This window comes from Colossoma macropomum, unplaced genomic scaffold (genome assembly GCF_904425465.1).
Source record: "Colossoma macropomum unplaced genomic scaffold, Colossoma_macropomum, whole genome shotgun sequence".
Lineage (NCBI taxonomy): Eukaryota > Metazoa > Chordata > Actinopteri > Characiformes > Serrasalmidae > Colossoma > Colossoma macropomum.
Genome location: NW_023494806.1, coordinates 5,091,254 through 5,107,178, shown reverse-complemented (window position 1 = coordinate 5,107,178; position 15,925 = coordinate 5,091,254). Strand labels below are relative to the sequence as shown.

Here is a 15,925-nt window from a genome sequence, read left to right as displayed (position 1 = left end):
CGCAGGAGGGCGGAGCTTTAACATTTAAGACATTGCTGTTTGTGAGTATGAACTACTAGCCAGTCCTAGTGCAGGAAGGCGGAGCTTTAGTGTTTTGAAAAGCACTGTTTGGGGGTATAACATACTGGCCAATGATAGTGCAGGAGGGCGGAGCTTTAGTGTTTTGAAAAGCACTGTTTGAGGGTATAACATACTGGCCAATGATAGTGCAGGAGGGCGGAGCTTTAGTGTTTTAGAACAAGTCTGTTTATAAGTATAAGCTACTGAGCAATCACAGGGAAAGAGGGCGGGGCTTTAGCAGTTTTTTAGAATGGTACTGTTTGGGAGTGTGAACTACTGCCCAATCATGGCGAAGAAAGGCGGGGCTTGGTACTGTTTGTGTGTATAAACTACTGGTCAGTGGTGGCTTAGGAGGGCGGGGCTTTAGTGTCTTAGAATGATGCTGTTCGCAAGTATGAATTTTGGCCAATCATAGCGAAGGAGGGCGGGGCTTTAACATTGGTGCAGTTTGTGAGTATGAGCTACTGGCCAATGGTGGCGTAGGAGGGCGGGGCTTCAGCATTTCAGACAGAACTGTTTGAGGGCATGAACTACTGGCCAGTCCTAGTGCATGTGGGCGGAGCTTTAGTGTTTTAGAAAGGCACTGTTTGAGAGTATGAACTACTGACCAGAGGTAGCGCAGGAGGGCGGGGCTTAAGCGTTGTGAAGATGAACTACTGGTCAGTCCTATTGCATGGGGCGGAGCTTCAGTGTTCAAAAGGCACTGTTTATAATTATGGTTGTGCTACTGGGGGTTTTCACAAAACAGGATTTCTCAGTTTAGCTGGAAAACTCAGTCCAATGTTTAGCCTGCCCAAGAGGAAAAGAGCTGAGGGAGGTGCCCGTTGGCCAGTCCTCATCTTTGGGATTAAGTCATTTGGCTAACCGGGAAACCCTTTGTGAAATACCCCTCTCTGGCCATTTGCAGCGCAGGGAAGTGTTATGGTCCAGTTTGTGAGTACGAACAACTGGCCAATCAGCAGGGCAGGGCAGGGCTTAGGCGTTTTAAAACAGCACTGTTTGTGAGAATAACCACTGGCCAACCGCAGCGCAGGAGGGCGGGGCTTTAGCGCTTTAGAACTGCGCTGTTTTTGCGAACGTACTACTGGCCAATCCTAGCGCAGGGGGCGGGGCTTGTGGGGTGCGGGTGGAGCGAGAGAGAGAGAGAGAGAGAGAGTTGTGCTGTGTAAACTGACACCATCGCGTCTCTCCGTTTTTTTTCTCGCCGTTTGGAGCGCAGAGCGTGCGGAGGAGCACAGGCAGCAGCTGAAGCGTCCCTTCGTTCGCTGCGATGCGGGAATAAACACAGAAATCCGGCCGAAGAGCGCAGTAACAGCGGCGGTCAGCGGGAAGAAACTCTGTCGTTTTCAGCCCAGTGTTTTGTTGCGGACGAAATAAAGGCTGTTTGGCGTGGAGGAGCGGTGCCTGCGTCAGGGTAAGTTAGCCAACATGTATCAGACCGCATTTCACACATCATAAATGCAAGCAAATCTTCCTCCTCATCACATAAAGCCTTCTCATTTCTGCCTTTATTTCACTCTCAGAGGAGGCAGTGGATGGAGTAGGGCAGGGTTTGATATCTGATCCTGTCATTAACTCAGCCACTCGGGCTCTCCAACTGTTGCCTTGACTGTTTGGGTCCGAGTTTGGTTTATTATTTTTTTTCCGTTTATCCTTTGATTTTCCTCCGTTCCTGATGAAAGTGAGCGAGTTCTTCACTCGCTTCTTCAGCAACAAAGTGCTGGACGCAAAGCAAATCTGCACAGCCTGCGTAAAAAAGGCAGAGAAATGCAGCACGCAGGCACTGCGATGCTCTCGCAGCTCTCGCAGGAGTGCTGTGAGTTGTGAAAGGGGGAAAATAGAGCCACAACTTCTCTGATTTTCACCAAAAACAGCGAGAAATGTTTCCATTTTTCCAAAGAAACTGCACCTGGCAGCTGTACAGAGTGGTGCACTGGTGCAGAATAAGGGAACCTAATGGAAATGACAGCAGTTTTGACTGTTTCTGCCTCTGAAAGTGGTATGATTTGTGTTGCCTTCAGAGAAAATCCATGCAATATGGTTGGGCTTTTTGGGTCCGGTGGTTGACTTGGTGGTCAGCAGCTGCTGCTTGTGGAGATGCGACTCATCAGGGATCCAAAGGGAGGAAAAAAAGTACTTTGTTTTCTTGCTTTCTTTGGACTGTAATGAAATAAGTGGCAGCTGCAGGCGGATTATTATGGTGATCAATGTTGGCGCTTCTCTGGACTGGACTGGACTGGACACTGTGTTTTCTAAGGGGTTTGGCCAGGATGGTTCATAAAACAGGGGTTTAGGGAAAAGAGAGAGAGAGAGAGAGAGAGAGTATATGTGAGTGCGCTCCCACACAACACACTTGGGGGGGGGGTGTGCATCCTCAGACAAAAGTGTTGTTGTAGCCAAGAACAATGTATTGTTGGTAATATAGAGCATTGATTCACACTGGTACCGGACATGAGACTGCAAGAAAACGTCATGTTCCACTCTGTCAGTGCTGCCGCTTAACGGACAGGGCTGACGAGAAGCAGAGCTGTGGCGACGGACCAAGTGCACTGCAATCCAGTGCCTTATCAGCCCAAATTCACTTTAATAGCGCTACTAATAATACAACTGTGTTTTTTCAAGCTGCTTTACATAGCATTGACAAGAGCGCAACAGTAAACCACAGAGACAACAGTGAGAAACAACACTAATAAGGCAATAAATGCAAAATAGACGCAAAGCAAAATGCAGGAGAGCCTCAAACAAATAAATATTAACAGGTTACACCAAACAGTAATGACCAGTCATAGGGAAATACTGTGGACAGTGAGGTGGAGAATACAGAGTAATACTAGTCTAAAGAGAAAGGGAAGGTTTTCAACTACAGATGCAGTGATCCGATACCAGCTATCAGCAGAAAATGCAGAGGGAAGAAAAGAATAGTCCATTTGAGTGAAGTTTTTACCGCAAAACACGTTGTATCCGTATCGGCCGATGCTCAAGCTTTCAATAGCTGTGCTGGAAAAGAAAAAGTGGTATTGTTCCATCTGGAGAAACAACACTAAGAAGGAAATAAATGCAAACCAAAAAGCAGGAGAGCCTAAAACAAATAAATATTAATGGGTCACACTGAACAGTAATGACCAATCAAAGGGAAATGAGCCATGTTGTGGACAATGAGGTGGAAAATAGAGAGAAAATACTAGTCTAAAGAGAGAAAGGAAGGTTTTCAGTTTAATAGAAGGATTAGAAGACAACTAGAGATGTGCTGATCTGATACCAGGTACCAGCAGAAAATGTGGAGTGGAAAAACGAATGAATCAGAGTAGTTTGAGTGTGATTGCCTACTTTCAGATCTCAGTTTAAGAAAAACAGAAGTTTTTACGCCAAAAAATTATGGTATCTGTCTTGGCCGATGCTCAATGTTTCAATATCAGTACTGGAAAAGAAGACGTTCCATTATGTCATCTCAAATAAAAGTGATATCAATGTCAAATAAATGGAAAACAAGAGAACAAATGCAACCCAAACCTGGTAGAACCTCAAACGAGTAAACATAAATGGGTCACTACAAACGTGAATGGCCAGTCGTTGAGAAGCAAGCCGTACAGTGGACACTACTTTCTTAAAAATGCAGGTTTCTGAACAGTTCTTGGCTTAGGATTCTAGAAAAAACCTTCAATTAATATAAAACCTTTCCATATAATGGAGTTTCTTAATCTTCTAAAAAGGTTCTTCATATTCTGATGTCTCACTTCAGAACCATCCATCGAAAGGTTCCTCAGTTCCTCCTTCTTCACTGCTCCATTGGTAGCTTTAGTTTTTAGAGTGTGCACTCTGAGCAGAAATGGTTCTATATAGTACCTAAAAAGGTTCTATGACTTGTAACATCTCTTCTTAGTGTTATAGAACCATTTTTAAAAGGTTTTTAGAGAACCAGATACTTGTTTTCTGTCATAAAGAAAGACCATTTAACCATGCATTCATGTGGTTCTTTGAGCTGTAACCCTTGAAGGACTGCTTTTTATGGGCATACGAGGGGAAAACTAGTCTAGAGAGAAAGAGAACGTTTTCATCTCGGATACAAAGGAGAGAAAAAGAATGGGCAGTCATTGATACGTTGGGTCTACAATTGAATGAGTGAAATAATACTGTAGCCATAAAGATCCAGGTCAGAGAGTGGACACTGTGAAGTGGAAACTAGAGAATAGTACTGGGCATAAAAGGAAGGTCTGAAAAGAAGAATAACAGTCAAGATGAACAGTCATGGTTGTATTGTGGTAAAGAGGTTCAGAGGTTGGCACTGTGTTGTATTATAGAGGCTAATAAAATCACTTACTGCGATTTAATTGACCTGAGTGGGTCAGGGACCGGCTGGTGGTTAAAGTATGGTCCAGAAAAGAGTGTATCTGAGGAACATGCCAGAAAAATAGGTTCTCCAGTGTCAGAGTAGTAAAGGGTTAAAGCTTTGGTTAGGCTAAAATCAAATGTACCATTTTCCAGAAATGTAACTGAGACATACTTGCTACTGTGGTTTTGCACTGGAGCTACAAGGCTAATGGAAAACTATGAATTACCATCGTGCTATACATGCCTAAATCATCACATGCTGGCCTCAAACTGTGTGGAGTTGTCTAGTAATCTCTAATAGACTTGCTTATGTGGTTTCTGACACACTATGACACTGTTTTCTATAAAAAGTGAAACAAAAAGAACATCACGCAGCTAAAAACAGAAGTAGCAGCCTGGATTTGTCTGTTTCATACATAACAGCATGTCACAGTCCAGATGAGCAATTTTTAAACTGTGTAAATTCGAGTTTTTCTGCCAAACTGTCACTTTAAATACAGTTAACAGGACGCAGGGGCTCACACTCTGCCCCTTTTCAAGCCCAGATGTTCGGCCTTCCATTGAGAGTCAAATTTGGCTCCTACAGGGTTGATCTCCTCATTGTCCGAGCACAATGGACTCACATCCTTCCTCGGCCCACACCATCAAGCGCTCACACGCGCATTCACAGTGGCCCTGGCAGGATAAATTTAAAATGACAAGGGACGGATAAATTAGCATTCGCATTTGTCCCGGAATACCCAGTGTTTAGTTTTCCTGACCGACTCCAAGGCCGGACCTTTTGCACCAGACGGTTTCAAAAAAAGAGTCGTAGAATTAAAGGCAGAATTACAGACGGCGTTTCACCCACTAAACGACCAAAACTAAAGAGCTGGAGTTTGAATTCGACTGTGCATCGGCCAGCCATACAAATTAGCCCTTGCTTCATTGCTGTTGTATTTCGGTTGTTTTTCTTTTACGACCGTCGGGTGCCGGTGTTTAAATCTGTGCTCGTATGTACTTGTGTCATGTAGATGATGTTACCATTGCCCAATAAAAATGCCACACAAACTATAAGGGCCAAAGCACATCAACATAACTACATTGCTTACATATTAGATTCATAGTAGTTACCAAATTGTTTCTGGTTCTGTCTTCTAATTAGTGAATTCAGCTGATACAGGCACACTCAGCTTTTCTAACCTCCATAGAAAAGCATTGACCAACAGAATGGGACACGCTGCAGCAGCTGCACATAAGCCTGAGGTATCCATGCTCAATGGCAAGCATGGGCTAAAAGGGTGCAAAGCCCCCCCCAGCTTTGGTCTGTGGAGCAACCGCATTCTCTAAAGTGATGGAGCTCCATCCAGTATCTTTGGGATGAGTTGAAGTGATCCAGAACTGACCTTCCAACATCAGTACCTGACCTCACTATTACTCAATCAAATCCTCACAGCAATGTTCCAGCATCTAGTAAGCCCTTCCCAGAAGAGTAGAGGCTGTCGCTGCAGCAAACTCCCCATTTATACCATTGATTTCAGAAGAAATACTGAAAGAGCAGGTGTCCACAAACTTTTGGCCATATAACATATAGTAGTTATAAAGTAGTTTTAAGATTAATAACTAAATGATAAGCTTACAGTTTATGAAGGTAAGGCCTTTAAGAGTTAGGGGGTCAGAATGGACCTTCGAGTGCTAACGTTTCAATTAAGGACGTGCACTTAGACCAGTTTTGATATTCGAGTAGCCATAAGGGTTCATGAATATAGGACTGTAGGCTTATCTTTTTAAGTGAAAAACATTTTTTATTTTTTAAAAATAGCAGATGGAAGTTGGTAGCTTTTCGTGCTGAGTAACGAGGCTGCATCTTCAGATGAGCTAAGCTAACAGAGCTACTGGTAAAGCCCTGCTTAATGATGAGGACTTGTTGTCTTTTTAAACATGGAACTATAATTTCATTGTGTTTGGGCCTAGCTAACACTATAGCTCAAGTAATTTAGTTAGCCTAATTAGCGAAAAAGCTACACCAGAGCTGATTATGCTATCTGGTCACTTCTGTAACCATGTTTCCTTGGCAATGGCCTCAAGTTTAGACACCTGTTTTGGATTTAAGAGAGTAAAGAGTTAAAAGACTCTATTATTTCCTCAAAATAAATGTGAATTATCTGATAAAATCTCTCTGTTCTAAGTTTTCAACATTAGATTCCTCCCTCTGGATAAACTGTAAACTCAGGCCAAACACAAGCCAACATAGCCTATGGCATCATATCATAACACGTGTTTTTGCACAACAGCCAATATATGACCAGCATTTTACCCACAAAGACTCCTGCTTAGTAATACTCGTGACAAATCTGGTACATTTTGAAATATAATGTAAAAATGGAATATATATACATACTATATATAGGTTGTCTTTCCATCAGTGGACCCTCTAAAAGCTCCCCAACAATCAACCTTTGACTAAATCATCAGTCTCTATGTTTTCTCTATGTTTGTATGATGAAATGAAACAAGTACCTGAACACTGGCTTCGGTTAGAGATGGGCAATTTGACATGTTTATCATAACTGTGATAAACTACATCACAATATTTGACAGTACGCTTTGCTGAGTCCATCATGGATGTCGTCAGTACTTGAACACTTCCCAGCTGCCTATGTGATCAAAAAGAGCTTGTTTAATTGGATTTAATGTTGCATGGCATGTAAATTGTTGAATACAGATAATTGGACTGATTGTTTTAATTGCTAAATGGTGCACTGCATTGTGTGTTCCATCTTATCAGATGTCAGAAACAATACATTCTGTGGTATTGTGTATTACGAGATTGCATTTTCGCTCGGCTCTAGTTTCAGTATTCGAATACTGGCAACTCGAACGGCACCATATGCGTATAAACCGTCACGTTTTACGCTGTAACCTCACATGTATGGATAATGTGGGTACCCAACGCAAACGTGCCTCTAAAGTTTAAAAAAGGAAAAGTGAGGGGGGAAAACGTGGGGACTCCATGTGACGGCTCTCTTTTTCTATCAGACTGATCTTTGACGACTAATCCATCCGATGTGTGATGGTGTGTGAACGGCTGATATGAGCGAGTTATTGAATTAAAGTCTCGCCACGCCAGAACAGATGTTCCTCTCTCAGTTTTCATTGTGATTAGCGTTGTCTGTGTGTGGAAAGCTGCGTCGGCGCAACAGTTAGCGTGCCGCTAACCTCACCGTCTGAGTGCCTGTGGCTAATGCCCGTGAATGGATATAAATCACCTGGTGGCTCTGATGCTGTGCATTACATAACACCTTTCTGTGTGTGTGTGTGTGTGTGTGTGTGTGTGTGTGTGTGTTCCCTCATCATCTGGTGTGGGATTATTTTGCGCTCGGCTGCTGGATCGAGTTAGCATGCCTGTAGCTAGCCCACTGCTGCCGATCTGTTATTCGGTAATGCGCTTCATTTATCTCAATATTCAGATATTGTGTGTTTGTTGTTTGTGTGCCTGTGCCAAGGACAAATTTACATTTTATGTAAATTTAATGGCCATTTTTCTGATTGGACTTTCCCAGCTTCAGCCCTCATTAGTCCTTTTTTCTCTCCTCTCCTTCATTAGCCACATTTCTCGTTCTCTTTACCTCTGCCAGATCTGTTCTGCAGTGTGCTGATGTTAAGAGATCTATCTTACCCCTCCATGTCATATTAATGCCTCCCTTAGTTCTGCGTAATAACATTATCATTGTCATTAATGATAAATAATGTCACAGTGTGCTTTTCTGAGCATATTGTGGATATACTTACAGAGCACTGACCAACTGTCGTGTTTCATTGTATTTAATGCAGCACAGTAAATAAACTTTTAAATAAAAATAATTCGTTTTGGTATTATTTTTTCAAATGTGGCATCACTGGTTCTGTTTTTTATCTGTTCCAACTTATTAAACTTCAGAAAACCTAAATATCGTGACATATCGCATGATATATTTCTTGAAGTATCATGATATATTTGTGCCCAAAACCATTTCACCCTTTGGCCCTACCACTTAGCCCTTTCCCCTCCACTTTGCGCGTTCATGTCTGGAGGTAGGGTGTCCAGATTTTTGTTGAGATAGAGGGGTAGGACGAAGTGTTAGGGCTACATGGCCCTCCAAACGGAGGTTTTTCAGAGACTCCGAACAGAGTGTCTGGCGAGACGGCTGAACAAGAGACCAAAGAAACCCACAGATGTGAGAATTTTCTCTGTTAAAAATTATGATAACCATCTTATTGTCTTAGTTTAATGTCATTTTGATGTATTATGGTCCTTTTCTGCATAACAGCCATAAAAAATGGCTAATAGTATGCAAATTTCTCGGTAGCTAACTAGATAAATTTCCTGTTCCACCTTAAATAGTCCAGCAGTTCTGACACCTGAAGCGGCAAAATGCAACAGCTGCTGCATTTATGGTGGAACAGGAAGATTCGAACGAGAAACTGGTGAATAGCTGACTTCAGCTTCACATCAGTGAAGATTAGAGGTGAGTGATAATAAATAATTATAAGTGTCCTCCTCTGCTGTCACTGCAGACTGGCAGGGTCGCCTACAGAGCAGCGCTAGTAGCTGTTAATGAAGTGATGCTCTTTTTATTTGAGGGTCCCATTTCATAGGGGAAGATTTCAGCCACTACCCCTTTAACTCAGTTCCAAGGGGCAAGATGACACTCGAAAACAAGAGGTAGGGCTAAAAAAGTGGGATTGGGCTCTAGTCTGAAGCAACCATTGTTATTGCTAAGTCAGTGTGAAAAAACACCGTTATCAGATATAAAAATGAGTGGAACACTTTTCAGCCGATCAGATTGTGTGGTTGGAGCTGTCTTTCCTGTTGCTCTGTTTACACGTTTTACACGTTATGTGAGATTTTCTTGATGACTGTACTGACAGAACTGCTCCAAAATAACACCCGGTTACATTAATGTGCATTAAAGTTAAAAACGTTTTTTGGTACCACTTTAAAATAAGACTGCCTTTATAAAGCTTCATTAATCAGTGTATTAATGGTTATTAATTAGGTCATAAAGACCTTACAATACAAAAATTAAAAGGGTCACAGTGACCTGTTGTTTGGTTAATAGTGAACGTTCGCTCATTTATACTGTTAAACTTCAAATTTTGATCTTTACTGATGTTAATGTGTCTTTTTCATCAGTCAGCATTAAACCTGTCAGCTTCATCACACATTCATATTCATCAGATATAACAGCTCACTTTTGCCCTTTTTATTAATGTGTTATAACTGCTTATTAATGATTTTTGAAGTGTTTGTGACCTAACAACATGCATTAAAAGGTTTTAAAGTTCTCCTGTAAGGTTACTGTTTCAGAGATTGTCAGTGACAGTGTGTTCCGCTCCATTTCTCTCTGTTGGATTCGAGAGGGTTTGCGAGCGGCCGCGTCCCCAGCGTCCGCCTACCTGCGAGCGCTGATGGTTGGGTGTGTGAGACGTGAAGAGAGAGTTAATTGGAGTGTGTTAAGTTGAGCTGATGATGATGATGATGATGATGATGATGATAATCAGTGGTGTATTCATACGGAACTCCTCACTCAGCTCACGCTGACCTTCTGTCTGCTAACAGCATTGGCACCGATCCAACTGCATCAGACACACGCAATCTCTCTCTCTCTCTGTCTCCCCCTCTCTCTCTCTCTCTCTCTCTCTCTGTCTCCCCCTCTCTCTCTCTCTCTCTCTCCCCCCCCCCTCTCTTTCTCTCTGTCTCTCGCTCTCTCTCTCTCTCTCTCTCTCCCTCTCTCTCTCTCTCCCCCTCTCTCTGTCTCTCTCTCTCTCTCTCTCTTTCCCTCTCTTTCTCTCTCTCTTTCTCTCTGTCTTTCTCTCTGTCTGTCTCTCTCTCTCTCTCTTTCTCTCTCACTCCCTGTATCTCTCGCTTGCTCTCTTTCTCTCTCTCTGTCTATCTCTCTCTCTCACTGTATCTTCCGCTCTTTTCCTCTTTCTCTCTCTTTCTCTCTCTTTCTCTCTCTCTCTCTCTCTCCCTCTCTCTTTCTCACTCTCTCTGTCTCTCTCTCTCTCTCTCTCTCTCTCTCTCTCTCTCTCTCTCTCTTTCTCTTTCTCTCCCCCTGTGTCCTGGCTCTCCTGCTCTCCCTATACTTCTCTCTCCCCCCTCCCTCTCTCTCTCTTTTTCTCTGTCTCTTGCTCTCTCACACCCTTTTCCTCTCCCTGTTTCTTTCTTTCTTTCTTTCTTTCTTTCTTTCTTTCTTTCTTTCTTTCTTTCTTTCAAACACTCTTATCTGTTTTTCACACTTTCACAGTCCTCTAGCTCTTTTCCTTCTGTCTCTTTCATTCTGTCTATTTCTCTCTTTTCTCTTTAAGTCTGTTTCTTTCCTTCTTGCTACCCTTTTCTGAGTTTTCTGGCCGACACTCCTGATTCGTCTGCGTCTTTTCCCCTCACCCCCTCATCTCCCTCTGTCTCTCTCTCTCTGTCTCTCTCTCTCTCTTTAATGAGAGTAATAATCTTCTATCAGCTCAGCACACTGAGAGAGTACAGTGGGGGTGGACTGTAGAGCGTAGAAAAGCCGCTGTGTCATAGCTGGACCTGTTTGGAGTTTCTGTAACGGTCAGCAGAGATGAAGCCAAGAGTCGGAGAATCAGACAGGCAGGCAGGGCTCCGTTCGATGCGAGGGAACGCCGTACCGACAGAAATCATCCTCCTTTGGAAAACTGCAGATCAGCACACCGGCGCTCATATCTCACCGTATAGCCTGACCTCGAGTGTTTCGCAGTGTACAGGCACGTAACACGTTTACAAGCAACATCAGCCTCACAGCAGATAATAAACATGCTACTACCAACTGAAGCGTCCAGCAAGCTGGCAACGTCCTTATAAACATTAGAGGACGTGGCAGATGATTCGTTTTTCTGTTTCTGGCTAGTTTAAGTGTGTTTGGATGAAAAGCGTCTGGCTTAACTGCAGTATTTACAGTGGATCATCAGCGCGATGCAGTGTGATGTCACTAACGGAGCTCTGCCACTCGCGTCTGGTGTAAACAGTTTCATTGATTACAGTGCTGTATTGGTTTTGACCCAGTCGAATTGACATAATTACATGTGCAGTAGTTCTTTATAGCACCAAAAACAGTTCTGCTATAGATGAGAACTGTGCTAAAGAACACTTAAAGAACCATCTTTTTTAAGTGTCTAAATAAAACCATTTTCTATATGAAACTATATACAGAACATTCTCCATCAACCTGAAGAACCTTTTCACGATGGCAAGAACCCTCTAATCATGTAAGGGGTTCTTTGACAGTTCATGGTTTTATATAGAACCATTTTCTTTGCTAAAGAACACTTGAAGAACCATCTTTAAGTGTGTATATAAAAACATTTTCTACGTAGAACTATATACAAAACATTCTCCATCAATCTGACAAACGATTTCACCATCCAAACAGCCATTTAAGCTTGAAAATTGTTCTGTATAGAAGTCATGGATCTAAATAGAACCCTTCCATGTACTAAAGAACCCTTGAAGAACCATCTTTAAGTGTGTATATAGGACCTTTTTCAATATAGAACTATATAAAAAAACATTCTCTATCAATCTGAAGAACCGTTTAGCCATCCAAAGAGCCATTTGAGCTTGCAGATGGTCATGGATCTAAATAGAACCCTTCTCTTTACTAAAGAACCTTTGAAGAACCGTCTTTAAGTGTCAAAATAAAACCATTTTCTATATAGAACTATATACAATACATTCTCCATCAATCTCAAGAACCGTTTTACCATGCAAAGAGCCATTTAAGCTTGCAGATGGATCTATATAGAAGTCATGGATCTAGATAGAACCATTCCCTTTACTAAAGAACCCTTGAAGAACGTATTTTTAAGTGTCTAAATAAAACCATTATCTAGGTAGAACTATATACAAAACATTCTCCATTAATCTCAAGAACCATTTTGCCACCCAAAAAGCCATTTAAGCTTGCAGATGGTTCTGTATAGAACTCATTGAACTAAATAGAACCCTTCCCTTTACTAAAGAACACTTAAAGAGCCATCTTAAAATGTGCATATAAAACCATTTTCTATGTGGAACTATATACAAAATGTTCTCCATCAATCTCAAGAACGATTTCACCATCCAAAGAGCCATTCAAGCTCACAAATGGTTCTTTGTATAGCTCATGGATCTAGATAGAACCCTTCTCTTTACTAAAGAACCCTTGAAGAACCATGTTTTTAAGAGTCTAAATAAAACCATTTTCTATATAGAACTATATACAATACGTTCTCCATCAATCTCAAGAACTGTTTCGCCGTCCAAAGAGCCATTTGAGGTGGCAGATTGTTCTAAATAGAAGTCATGGATCTAAATAGAAGCCTTTTCTTTACTAAAGAACCTTTGAAGAACCATATTTTTGTGTGTATATTAAACCATTTTCTATGTAGAACTTTATACAAGACATTCTCCATCAATCTGACAAACGATTTCACCATCCAAAGAGCCATTTAAGCTTGAAAATGGTTCTGTATAGAAGTCATGGATCTAAATAGAACCCTTCCCTTTACTAAAGAACCCTTGAAGAACCAGTGCACAACAGAGAATAATAAAAACAACGTTATGGGTTTTATATCATGGGTGTAATGCTAATTATTTATCAAATGTATCACTAACTGTGTGGCAGAATCGCGATATGTCAATATCACAATATACCGATACAGATGATATATCGTCCAGCACTACGATGGGAAAGGCGGACTGTGTAGCTGGATCAGGGCTGCTATCAGCAGGAGAAATGGAGATGGAGCCTGGCCGATGTTTAGATAAGAGATGGGGGGAGCGTTTGAGGCTGGACTCTTTACCCCTCCCCCGCCGGAGCACATGTGGCAGAATGAGGGTGCAATGTCTCTCCCTGTCTCTGTGCCTCTGTATGTGTGCACAGCTGTGGGCCAGAGGTGGAGAGGCACATCAACACACAACTGTGAAAGTGTGACAAGATTGCCTGTCGCTAACTCTCTCACACACACACACCTAAAGCCCCCCCGCGCATTCGGAGCGCTCCGATTTATTATCAGCGAGCTGATAGAGCTGCAATTTATAGTAGTGGCTCTCTGCCTCGTACTCCACAGCACAATATCGCCGCCGTATCGCTCCCTGTAGATAATTGCTCCAACGTGCCAATTCCAAAACCATTCAGCACGAGGACTTCAGCAGAATTAGAGCCCGTTTGACGCGGTATTAACCGGGCCGCACTCTCGAAATAATCTCCAGGGAGAAGTGTTTGAGGATTCTTCAGCTTATCAGCCTTGTTTCTGGTGACAGGCTGAAGCGTTTCCATGCAGGCTCTGCAGAAAGAAGCTCCAAAATAGTCCTGCTTGCTTCTGAGTTTGTTGAAGGGCTCATGTTCAAGTTTTATTTTATTTGAACGGGAAATTCCACCTATTTTTCGCCATTTTACGATGAGATGTAAACAAGTGATTCAGAGTGGTTTGTTGTGAAATGCTTCATTCTAGAGAAGCTTATCGACTCCTGACTCGGGTTTCTCCACAGTGGTGCTAATAGGAGCCAGGAGTCGAGACGTCTACAATACAAAAATAGTCATTTTATTTACCGTGCAAAACCACCAGCGAACCTACACGAGTTTGTATATGGAATGTTGACGATGGTACTAAAGTGGAAAATCGGAAAATAAGTTTTTATTTGGGGAATATTTTGCCTTACCACTCCCTGCATGCACCTCTCCACCATGATCAGATTTGAAAAATGCTTTTTAGACCAAAAACCTTCTCAGAAATGTCTTAAAACAGTGAATTCATGACCATTTCATAACCATGTAACAACTTTCTGTGAGGGAGCTTTTAGAGGTGGACGTCTGGTTCCTATCACCACCACTGTGAGCAGTTTTGACGTTGAGTTTCTCTAGAAGGGAGCATTTCACGTCTCATGCTCTTGTGTCTGAATGCAAACAAATCCTCACAGCAATGATCCAACTTATAGTGCAAAGCCAGATGAGTAGAGGCTGTTACTGCAGCCAACTCCCTATTAATACCCTTAATTTCAGAAGAAAAGTACATACAGTGTAGTTTCCATATACGGGCTGTGTTTAAACTTTAATGATGTTTACATACATCAAACTCAAGCAAGGACATTAGCTTCTCTGTTATACGACCCCTTTAAACACTAATTCAGACGTTTTCAGAACTAAGAAGTGTCCTGAACCTCTTGCAGATCCAGACTGGTGGTAAAAATAAGATTATTTCAGTTAATTAATTTAATTTAAGATCAGTTTAACCTCCTTAAACTGATCTGTATTTATTCTTAAAGATAAGAAATCAAAAACAGTCTTGTTCTCAGTATCGGCTGACACTGAACTTCATTCTGCTTTCTTTTCAGCCACTTTTTGGTCCAGTATTTATTAACCATTTGTTTAAATACCTGAAGCTCACACTGGTGGGCTAAATGAATGCAGGAAACACAATATCACATTTCCAGCACTTTCTATTAGCTAAACTTCTAGTGTAAATAACATTCGCTATTCAACGGGCCAAACCATTTAAATAACGTCAATCACGTAAAATGCTACATGGAAAATAAGGTGTGCTTGGCTATAGAGGTGGGCAATATGATATTTGATGGTCATTGTGAAAATTTATATCATGATACCTGCTTTTCTGAGCATATCAGACAGTCAGTACTGAAAGAACACTGACCAACTCATTGATTTGCATAGATTTGATTACAAAGAGCATAATTAGGCCTGTTTAAATGGATTTAGTGCAGCACTGTGTGTGGAATGTTAATAATCATTGTATTTGTAGTTTTGTTTTTAATTGTGACCCTTCTAACGTATTTGTGAAAGTAACGCAATATGTAACATGTACCAAGTATCATGATATACTATTTTTTCATATTGTCCACCCCTAACTGGCTATTTAGCGCATAGCCATGTGTAATTGTGATACGATATTTTGGTTTAACTGCAGCATTTCACTGTTGTCCGAACAAAACCTCGTATCTCCATTTTTGTCGTTTTTTAGTTTTTGGCATAATTTGAGAATGCATGTTGTTCTTTACATTATGTGTAAATTTCATGATTAACGGACCAACAGAAATGCTCCAAAATGACTTGGAAAAAGGTCCGGTTCCATTGACTTACATTGAAAGTAAAGTATGTTTTGTGCTTCTCCTGTAAAGTTGTCATTTTGAAGATTTGAGATTTTGTTCTGACAACAGCGATTTACATTATTTCCCTCATAAAACTGCAACACAGATCAGCCAAAGCTGAGATAATAATTTGGCGATTGCTGACGGGGCGCTTGGAGCAAAAATCATCTGATTTTGATATTGACTGGTTCAGATCAGGCAGCTATTCAGTAATGAAAACGCTCTTCTCATTTGTGTTTGTATTATACAGCACGGTGGTGCTGGTCACTTGGTCAGCGCTGCGTCCTCGAGGCGTTTGTGTGTGTGTGTTATTGAGTAGATGGACTGCTTAGTGCGTGTCTGAGTGTGTGTTGTGTCGTGTTGCGTATGGAGCGGTGTGTTTGGAGTGTTTTCTGCATATGGATGGAGAGG

General features: G+C 41.7%; 1 protein-coding gene across 1 annotated transcript in view; it reads left to right on the top strand.

The window, feature by feature from the left end:
* The first annotated feature begins 1,249 nt into the window (after positions 1-1,249).
* The window catches only part of sema4c (sema domain, immunoglobulin domain (Ig), transmembrane domain (TM) and short cytoplasmic domain, (semaphorin) 4C), a 120,467-nt gene continuing 105,791 nt past the window's right edge, over positions 1,250-15,925 (top strand). Inside the window, exon 1 of the mRNA XM_036598422.1 lies at positions 1,250-1,474. The gene's annotated coding sequence lies outside the window, so the exon portion shown is untranslated. The remainder of the gene's footprint in view (positions 1,475-15,925) is intronic.